The sequence below is a fragment of the Dysidea avara genome, chromosome 5 (assembly GCF_963678975.1).
Source record: "Dysidea avara chromosome 5, odDysAvar1.4, whole genome shotgun sequence".
In the NCBI taxonomy this organism is placed as follows: domain Eukaryota; kingdom Metazoa; phylum Porifera; class Demospongiae; order Dictyoceratida; family Dysideidae; genus Dysidea; species Dysidea avara.
In genome coordinates, this window is record NC_089276.1 from 9,437,621 (window position 1) to 9,446,280 (window position 8,660).

Below are 8,660 nucleotides of genomic sequence, written 5' to 3' on the forward strand. Positions count from 1 at the left end.
TCAAATCACCCCTTCGTCTACGGTGTTGTAAAGATGGTATGTTTAGATGTCTTAATCTGTCGTAGTATGATAAATGGTTGATAGATGGAATCATTCTGGTTGCTTTACGCTGCATTCTTTCAAGTTTTTGATTGTCAAGTGTGTAAGAAGGTCCCCATATGACATTGTTATATTCAACAATTGGGCGGACAAGTGTTTTATATAGTTTTACCATGACATCAGAGTCCTTACACTCAAATGATTTACAGATGAGACCTAGAATCCGGTAGGCCTTTTAACTACCATATCTGTGTGAATGTGAAATTTTAATTTTGAGTCAATTTGTATGCCAAGATCTCGAATGTTGTCCAATAGCTCCAGCTGGATTCCTGCTATAGTATAATTGCCGGTGTATGGAGCATTGCCAATATGTAAGACCTTGCATTTTAAAATATTAAAAGATAATAGCCAACGTTTTGACCAGTCAAGCAAGATATTTATGTCATTTTGCAGTACAAGGCAGTCTTCAGAAGAATGGATGGTACGATAGAGCTTTATATCATCTGCAAACATCAGTAACTGACTGAAGACAAGTGACGGCAGTTCGTTAACATATAGAGAAAACAATAACGGACCAAGTATTGAACCTTGTGGGACACCGCTGGAAACCTGTACCCAAGATGACAAGACACCATTAATTTTAACACATTGACGTCGACCCGTAAGAAAACTTTTGAACCAGCTCAAAAGTTGACCGTTAATTCCATATGCTTGAAGTTTCAATAAAAGTCTAGTATGTGGGACGCTGTCAAATGCTTTTGAGAAATCAAAATAAACTACATCAGTAGAGAGACGTTCATCGAGTGATAAGGTCCAATCATTTAAAGCATGTAGTAGTTGAGTACAACATGATCTTCTTGCTGCACAACTACAGTTATCCTTTGCTTCACTAGCTTCAGCAGAACCGACTCCACTGTAACCGCTCTTTACCATCTCATCTGAAGGTATCAGGCAGACAAGTAGGCAGGTTTCTAAAATGTGTGGGGTACTTGCAATAATAACAAGGATTATAAAAATAATATTCATCAAAAAAGTTTCCACCAACAGGTTGCAACCACTACTATTTCACAGGATACACACTTCATGAAGTTATTCTATGCACAGCTCATACGAAACACAATCAGTGTACATCATAGCAATAAGTGGACAGTGCAATCTGATAGTCGAGTCTTTAGTAGAGTGAATTCATAACTACCGTATTTTACTGGTCGAAACCTGCCCCTCCTACTGCATAACCTTGAAGTATTGTCACACAAGTACTGCCTAGCAATGTGTTGCATCTGAATATGCTGATGCAATATGTTTGAGAAGAAAAAGCCATTAAAAGCCAGGATATAGTATTTTTGAGAGGAGCTGAGTAGATAGGATGGTTAAACAAGGTCAGTCGTTTGAAAATCTCATGAGCTGCTGCCATAAAAGCTCATATTGTAGCCACTTTTGCATAGTAACCACGTGATATAATAGTGGCTGCTGTTAACAAGTAAAATGCTGTACTCCAAAATTATGTGAATTGTTCAATTAGAATGTTTTGATTACTTTAGGGAAGTGTATCTACTATTAGAGCAAGTTAACAAATTCCTGAAGAGCAAGGTGTAGTAATCTATCGAGGGAGAAATGACATCGTCTGCAATACACAGAAGGAGTTTTGCATGCCAGTGTACTAAAACAATGACACAAATTGCAGTATGTCACATTGTTGCCATGCTGTATACCAGAACTTTTGATCAGGTTGTAATTGAAGAAGAATTATTTCACCAACGCCTTGGAGAAGTGGGATTTTTGCTAGATTGTAGTACATTACTAAAGTAGTTGAGAATGGTATCGCCACAGTAACTGCTGTGATGAACTTTTGCAAGCGGAAAACTAGCTTGCTCTCTAACAGTGGTTAGTAAAATATCATCATATTTATAAAGAGGCTCTGTGTGCTGTGTACAGACAACTGAACAACATTTGTACCTGTAACGTTTTTTTTTATCCTGGATCAGTTAGATGATAAAATGATCCTTCTTTTCAAATTTATTCTTTAAAGATTCTCTTTGGGTTTGATACAGTAGTATATACTCTCCTAAAACATGCACACCATTAAAACATGACTGCTACAAATTACTTACCTATTGTCTCTGTCTCATTGGCCAGTTGGACATTAACATGTTTGTACTGTTGTAACCGGTCTAACAGATCAGCTTTCTCTGTCATGAGCTGACTGAAACGTTCCTGTGTGAATTATAGTACAACATATACTTCAAATTTACATATGTAACACTGTACTAGGGATTCCAAATCGATAGTACCAGAAATGGCTGAAAGAGAAACAACCTTTATAAAGGTAGCTAGGGTTATTTTTCAAGGGGAGAGAGTTACAATTTTAACAAATGTGTGTTTGTGTTCCAGAATTTCCTAGCAGATTTTTAGGTCCCATTATTTAGTTAAGAGTTACTACTACCCTTGAGTGTCATCATACTCAACAAGTTCAGTTCTATCTTCTTGTTGAGATATTACCAACTGTGTCCTACTGGTAGTGCATCAAGCCTGGCTGCTAACTCATCTCTCTCTGTTTGTACCTGCCTCAGTAGCTCCTCCTGAGAAAGAAAGCAAATGTGCTTACATATAAAATGGAATCTTCCACAAAGGCTAAATACAGTAGAACCTGTCTAAGCTGGTCACCCTCGGGCTAACATTTCTATGCTTTAGATTGGTGAATTAGTTTATACCTTCTTCAGTAGGTAAATCCAAAGTTGACCTTTTTAGAGAGGTGGTCTTACCATAGAGGTGGTTGTTAAGACAGGTTCCACTGTAGTCCAAAACACTCCAACATAAAAGTTAAGTATCTCAGCCTCTAAGTATCTTTATAAGTATATGTGACCAAATTTTACAAAAACGTCGATCTACGCACACAACCTTGAAGTTGACTTTTCACCATAACTTTTCATCGATACACTACACTTTAGCACCACAACCAAGCCAATACTTTGCCAAGGCTGCTTTTCTCGAGTGGATTTGTACGGACGTGTGTGAGCTACTGGGAGCACACTGGCACCTTGGAATGGCACTGGGCAGCTGGAGCACGAAGCTACAGACGTGGACTGTCTTGAGAAGCTGTCCAGACATTTTCTAAGTGTATTTCCTTCACTTTGAGCGGTGCTGGTGGCAATGAGCGGTGCTGGTGGCAATGAGCGGTGCTGGTGGCAATGAGCGGTGCTGGTGGCAATGGTGGCCCTATAATAAGGCTGGACACTCCATATAACCCGCTCGGCCATTTTCTCTTCGTATATCAATTGCCCTCCCACCACCGCCACCACCACCCTAGGTAATGTACATGTGATATAGATACCGTGGTGAAAAAAGTTGCTCAAAATCATGGTTATGTCAATAACTAGCCTACTGCTGACTAAAGTGTGTTAAATAGCATACACTACTGGACAATAAATCCATGCTGTTACCATAGAAATCCCATGATCCTCATGAAATACCCATGGAAGTTGTACTTGGTATTTTTCACTGGTAATAAAATACCTATGAAATGCACGGAGCAAAATAATGTACCCACAAACAACCCATGAACAAGTGAGTTTTCATGGGTTTGTATGTATGCACAACCCATGAAAAGCCTGTGAAATCTTACCTATGAAAAACCTGTGGAAAGCCAATGAATATTATTCATAGGTTTTCAACAGGTTTTTCATGGCTGTGATTCACAGATTTTCATGGTATACAAACCCATGAAAACCCACTCGTTCATGGATTGTTCGTGGGTACATTATTTTACTCCAGCATTTCATGGGTATTTCATTACCCATGAAAAAAAAACCAACTGCAGCTTTCATGCGTAGTTCATAGGATCATGGGAATTTCATGGTAATAGCATGGATCATTGTCCAGTAGTGATAGGTGGCTGCGTTCACGGTGAAAATTTCAAACTCGTAGCTTTTGGCCTTCCCGAGCTATACTCGATTAAAATCTTTAAAACCGTGTATCTCACAATCTATTCTTGTGCGTAGATCGACGGTTTTCTCAAATTCAGTCACATATAAGTATCTAAGTATCTTTGAAATTTCACCACAATACCTATTATGAACCCACTATCGTGGTTCATGATATTCAGCTAAAGGCTAGTGTATATGATTTATGTAAGAAAGTGTTTCCATTGCATAGTTAATATGTGCACGGCTGAACATTACTTACTTTCAAGGACACATGTTTGCATGCATGTGTAATGGTCGTGTGCATAAGCATGCATAGGATATTGTAGCATGAACGTGTTCCTTAAAGTGTCTTCAAAAGACTTACAATTTCTCTTAATCCCTTAGTTGATGGCAATGTATTCTCAACAGGTCAAGGACAATCCTTCCTGAAGATGAACAAACGATGCTGCTAGCTGTAACACTTTGTGTTGGGTGTATACAGTGTGTGTGTGTGTGTAGAAGCTGTATGCGTGAGTATTTGTGTGTGCTTGTGCGTGCACAAAGAGGGAGTTGACATACACATTATACTAGATAAATTAAAAAATGGTATTTTAAAAAGGTAAATAGGCAGTGGCGTAGCTACCATTGAGGCAACCGAAGCAGCTTCCTTGGTAAAAATGCTTAACAGCAGGCTGAGCAGGCCTGAGTTTTGGCACTCTGGATTTTCTACTCAAACGTTACTAGACAGCATTGCTGTACCCCAGTAGCTGAAAAATAGTCCAGCACCATCAAGGTACCATAGGCTCCAGCTCTGATAAGTACTACAGCCATAGATTCTATTTTGTGTGGTTTGAATTTGTAAAAGATCGAGATACTCTAATAGAGCAGTCATCGTAATATACTCTAATAGAGCATTCAATACAGATTATAGCCACTATTCCCATTACACTGCTTGATCATTTACATTTATGTCAATTGTCTTTACATTACTTTTCAAAAGTTCCAATGAGTCAACTGTATGGCATTACATTGAGCTAATTGATTATGCATTAGCTGTCACAATAAAAAAAAGCTAGCTCCACATTCCATTTCAAAGTAAAATTTTCCTTGAGGGGGAGCATTCCCCCAGACTCCCTAGCTCGACATGCTTAACACATGCAGTTGAGCATCACAGGAATTATCCCTGACTTAAACATCACATCAGATCAATAAAAAGTAGTGTGCATGACTATGACCTCCATTGCAGTCCATGGATGGCCTGACTGCTCAAAATATCTCCGGAGTAAGTTGTGTTGCATGTAATTAAACTACTCTTATGATTGAAGCATGGTATACTGTAGCATTAACTATGCTGGGGCATTACTTATGACATGTAGAAAAATGTTCAGAGTCTTCTGAAACAGTTTCCTCCATCCAACCAGATAGTCAACCTGCAAATGCTGTACCACCCATACTTGAAAAGTATTTGTGAATCAGTTGAGTCAGAAGCAGACCCTCAATTTGGTCAACGTATAAATTTTGCCTAGGTAAAAATTTTTCCTGGCCACTCCACTGATAGGGATTGCTTGAAAAAGCAACAAAACAAGAAAGGATTGCTGAAAAAAATGATCCTCTTTTGACTTTACTCTACCTTGGTAGCTATATGGCTATTAACTCATAACACAATAAGTAAAACATTTTGTTTAATATTTTTCTGTTCTGCCAAGTCAAACTATGGATTTGTGGCTTACTTTGCAACCCCAGCGATCCCTTCATGTTTTGTTACTTTTTTCAGTGATCCTTTCTTGTTTTTGTCGCTTTTTTAAGTGATCCCAATTTACCTTATTAAAATGCCATCTTTTAATTTATCTATTTTGTTTACTTTTTAAAATCCATTAAAAAAAATTTGTATGTAGTTTTAGTTAGACTCAACTGGTCATACCTCTGGCATGAACAACATGGTTTGAGGTGCAATCTCACACACATACAAATTTTGAATTTCATGCATAGTTCAAACGTATAAAATTGTGATGTTGAACACACAATATTATAAGGTGTTCATAAGTAACATAGCAGTTAATATTTATGCACTTTTCAATATTATCCTCCACCTCCCCCCTCCCGGGAAATAGTGGGGGAGGGGTGGGGATCTGACTTTTCCGAATATCAAACCCCCCTCCCATGGGGACACGACAGGTGGTCAAATCCCCACGTAAGTATTTTTAAAATTGGTTATTCTTGCAGGAAGCAACAACCTGACATTTTTGAACAGTTAAATATCGGCAAATTTTAAGTTCAAATTCGATCAAATCCCCCACTAATTTTAAGTTCAAATTGGATCAAATCCCCCACTAATCCTCCGTGTACACCTGGGAAGGGGGTAGTGGGGCTTAATATTGATAGGTGCAATAAGGTCTTTAACTCATTGTGGCTTCCTCTAAAAACCAGCATCATTATGATTCAACAAACCACTGAGCAGTAGTGAATATAGAGTGACTTCCCTATCGGGGTTTAGAAGTTAAAAGTGTTTAAGAACTACTAGCGTCACGCCCTGTTCCTGGTATAAGCAACAAGGTTAAAGTTTTCAACAAAGTAACAACTACAAATATAAATAAGACCTGCTTTAAAAAATGATCACATGATCAAGGGCATGGCCAGGGGGTTCTTACGGTTTGGACCAATCTCCCTTTTTGTGGCAGAATTTTTAAAATCGCACCACACTATTACTCACAGTTCTGGAGTTCTCCAGGGCTATACCTGCTGGCTTGGCCTTACACTATTGAGAGTCCCACTTCTAGCAACTTCTTTTCTCTGCACTATTATATATCACATCGTGCCCAAGCTGATCTTTTGAGTCACAAGGACCTTGACATGGCACTTACTGGAGCTATGATGGCATTGACCAACAACGGCGAGCACATCACAGATGGTGGACACACAGTTGAAGAAAGACAAAGGGCACACACAACATACATGCATAATGCCCGTAAAGTGTGCCAGCAAACCTTTAGATTTCTTCACGGGATCAGCAAGGAGAGACTGCTGGCATTAAAAATCACTACATCACCGATATTCGATGGCTTGAGCACTCATGTACTGGGAAGTTACCACCCAATGTCACTCCATATGAGGTCTTCCAGCATATAGTCCATTTTATCAGCGATTACCCTGAAGAAAATGGCATCCTTCTTCCTGCATGGATTCCTGGAAACAAGCGGGACGATATTAAGATATTGCCATCAAGCATATGCAAAAAGGTAACACTGTAGAGTTGATGACTTACTTTATTTTAAATTTTCTAACTCCAGAACACCCTTTATGATGAATCGTGTATAGTCAGTGGCGTGTTATCAGTCGGTCTATCAACATTTTGCAGATACTGGAAGACACGTCTGCCTCATATCACCATAGGGAAGCCAATGTCTGTCCTGTGCTGGACCTGTCACCAAAATAGTGCAATGATTACAAGATCAATGAATCGATGTGAAGGTGAAAAATCACAGGTAGTATGTTAGTATACACTTGCTATGGGGGCAGAAAGTGACATCGATCAGAGCACTGCAATGCATGCTGGCCTTCATGTAACTCAATTCCAAAGATTAATGTACCTAGTTTGTTCATCACTGTAGATTAGCATAAGTATGATATGCCTTCTTAAATGGCGACTAACCACAAACATGTATAGGTCAGTCCCTTATAGGTCATGATTGAAGGATATTGTTTGCATTCCTAATATGGTTTGTGGCAGTCCTAGTTTGAGAACAAAATTGTTTGTTCAGTTTAAGAAGCCATACGACACTTTTACTAACTTTGTTGTTTATTAAAATTATAGATGTACCAATACCACCTTTACTGATACTTCCGATACCAATATTTTAGCCTCCTAAAATTTTCAACTTAATTTCAGTCAAAATTAGCACCAAAATCATTCTCAAAAAGTCAAATTTTCAAAATTTCTTTATAGACTTTATAGCTACTAACAGTCCAGTAGTTTCCAGCATTGAATTTTCATAAGCATTATAAATTTTAGTCAAAATCGCCACTAAATTCAATCTCACAATGTTAAGTTTTCAAAATTTCATTAGGGCAAATTTCATTAGGGAGCAGTTTAAACTAATTCTCTGTTTTTTAACCTCGGTATATCTTCCAGTGTTTGAACTACATGTTTATTCAATCAAAATTGTTAACAAATTCAATTTCAGAATGTTATTTTTCAAAATTTCTTAGGGAGCAGCCTTGGCCTTTACACTAAATCTGGTTTTTAACTCAGTAGCTTCCAGTGTTTAAACTGTCAACAAACTTCACTGACAGTTAAAATTGCCACTAAATTCAATCTCAGAACATTAAATTTTCAAAATTTCCTTAGGGAGCAGCTGCAGCCTACAGTATGTCTTTACAGTGACACTAATTCTGTTTTTTAAAAAAAAATTATTAAGGCTTTACAGCACAAGTGCTGAAGGTCTGTAGGGCACCTGGTCCTACAGCCTGTCAAAGCCGTTACAGAAACTCAGTATCTTCCAGTGTTTGAACTACCAACAAATTTCAGTCAAAATTGTCACCAAATTCAATCTCAGAACATTAAATTTTCAAAATTTCCTTAGGGAGCAGCTGTAGCCTACAGTATGTCTTTACAGTGACACTAATTCTGTTTTTTTTTTAATTATTAAGGCTTTACAGCACAAGTGCTGAAGGTCTGTAGGACACCTGGTCCTACAGCCTGTTAAAGTTGTTACAGAAACT

General features: G+C 38.2%; 1 long non-coding RNA gene across 2 annotated transcripts; it reads right to left on the reverse strand.

The window, feature by feature from the left end:
• Positions 1-896: 896 nt before the first annotated feature.
• LOC136257000 (uncharacterized) lies at positions 897-7,336 on the reverse strand. Of its 2 annotated transcripts, XR_010701755.1 has the most exons (7): positions 7,204-7,336; positions 6,926-7,124; positions 4,327-4,387; positions 2,539-2,618; positions 2,151-2,253; positions 1,996-2,104; positions 897-1,010 (listed from the first exon to the last, which is right to left on the reverse strand). It is a non-coding gene; the product is annotated as an uncharacterized lncRNA (long non-coding RNA). The 2 variants fall into 2 exon arrangements; XR_010701754.1 differs by lacking the exon at positions 4,327-4,387 and having other exon boundaries at positions 7,204-7,335.
• Positions 7,337-8,660: the final 1,324 nt, after the last annotated feature.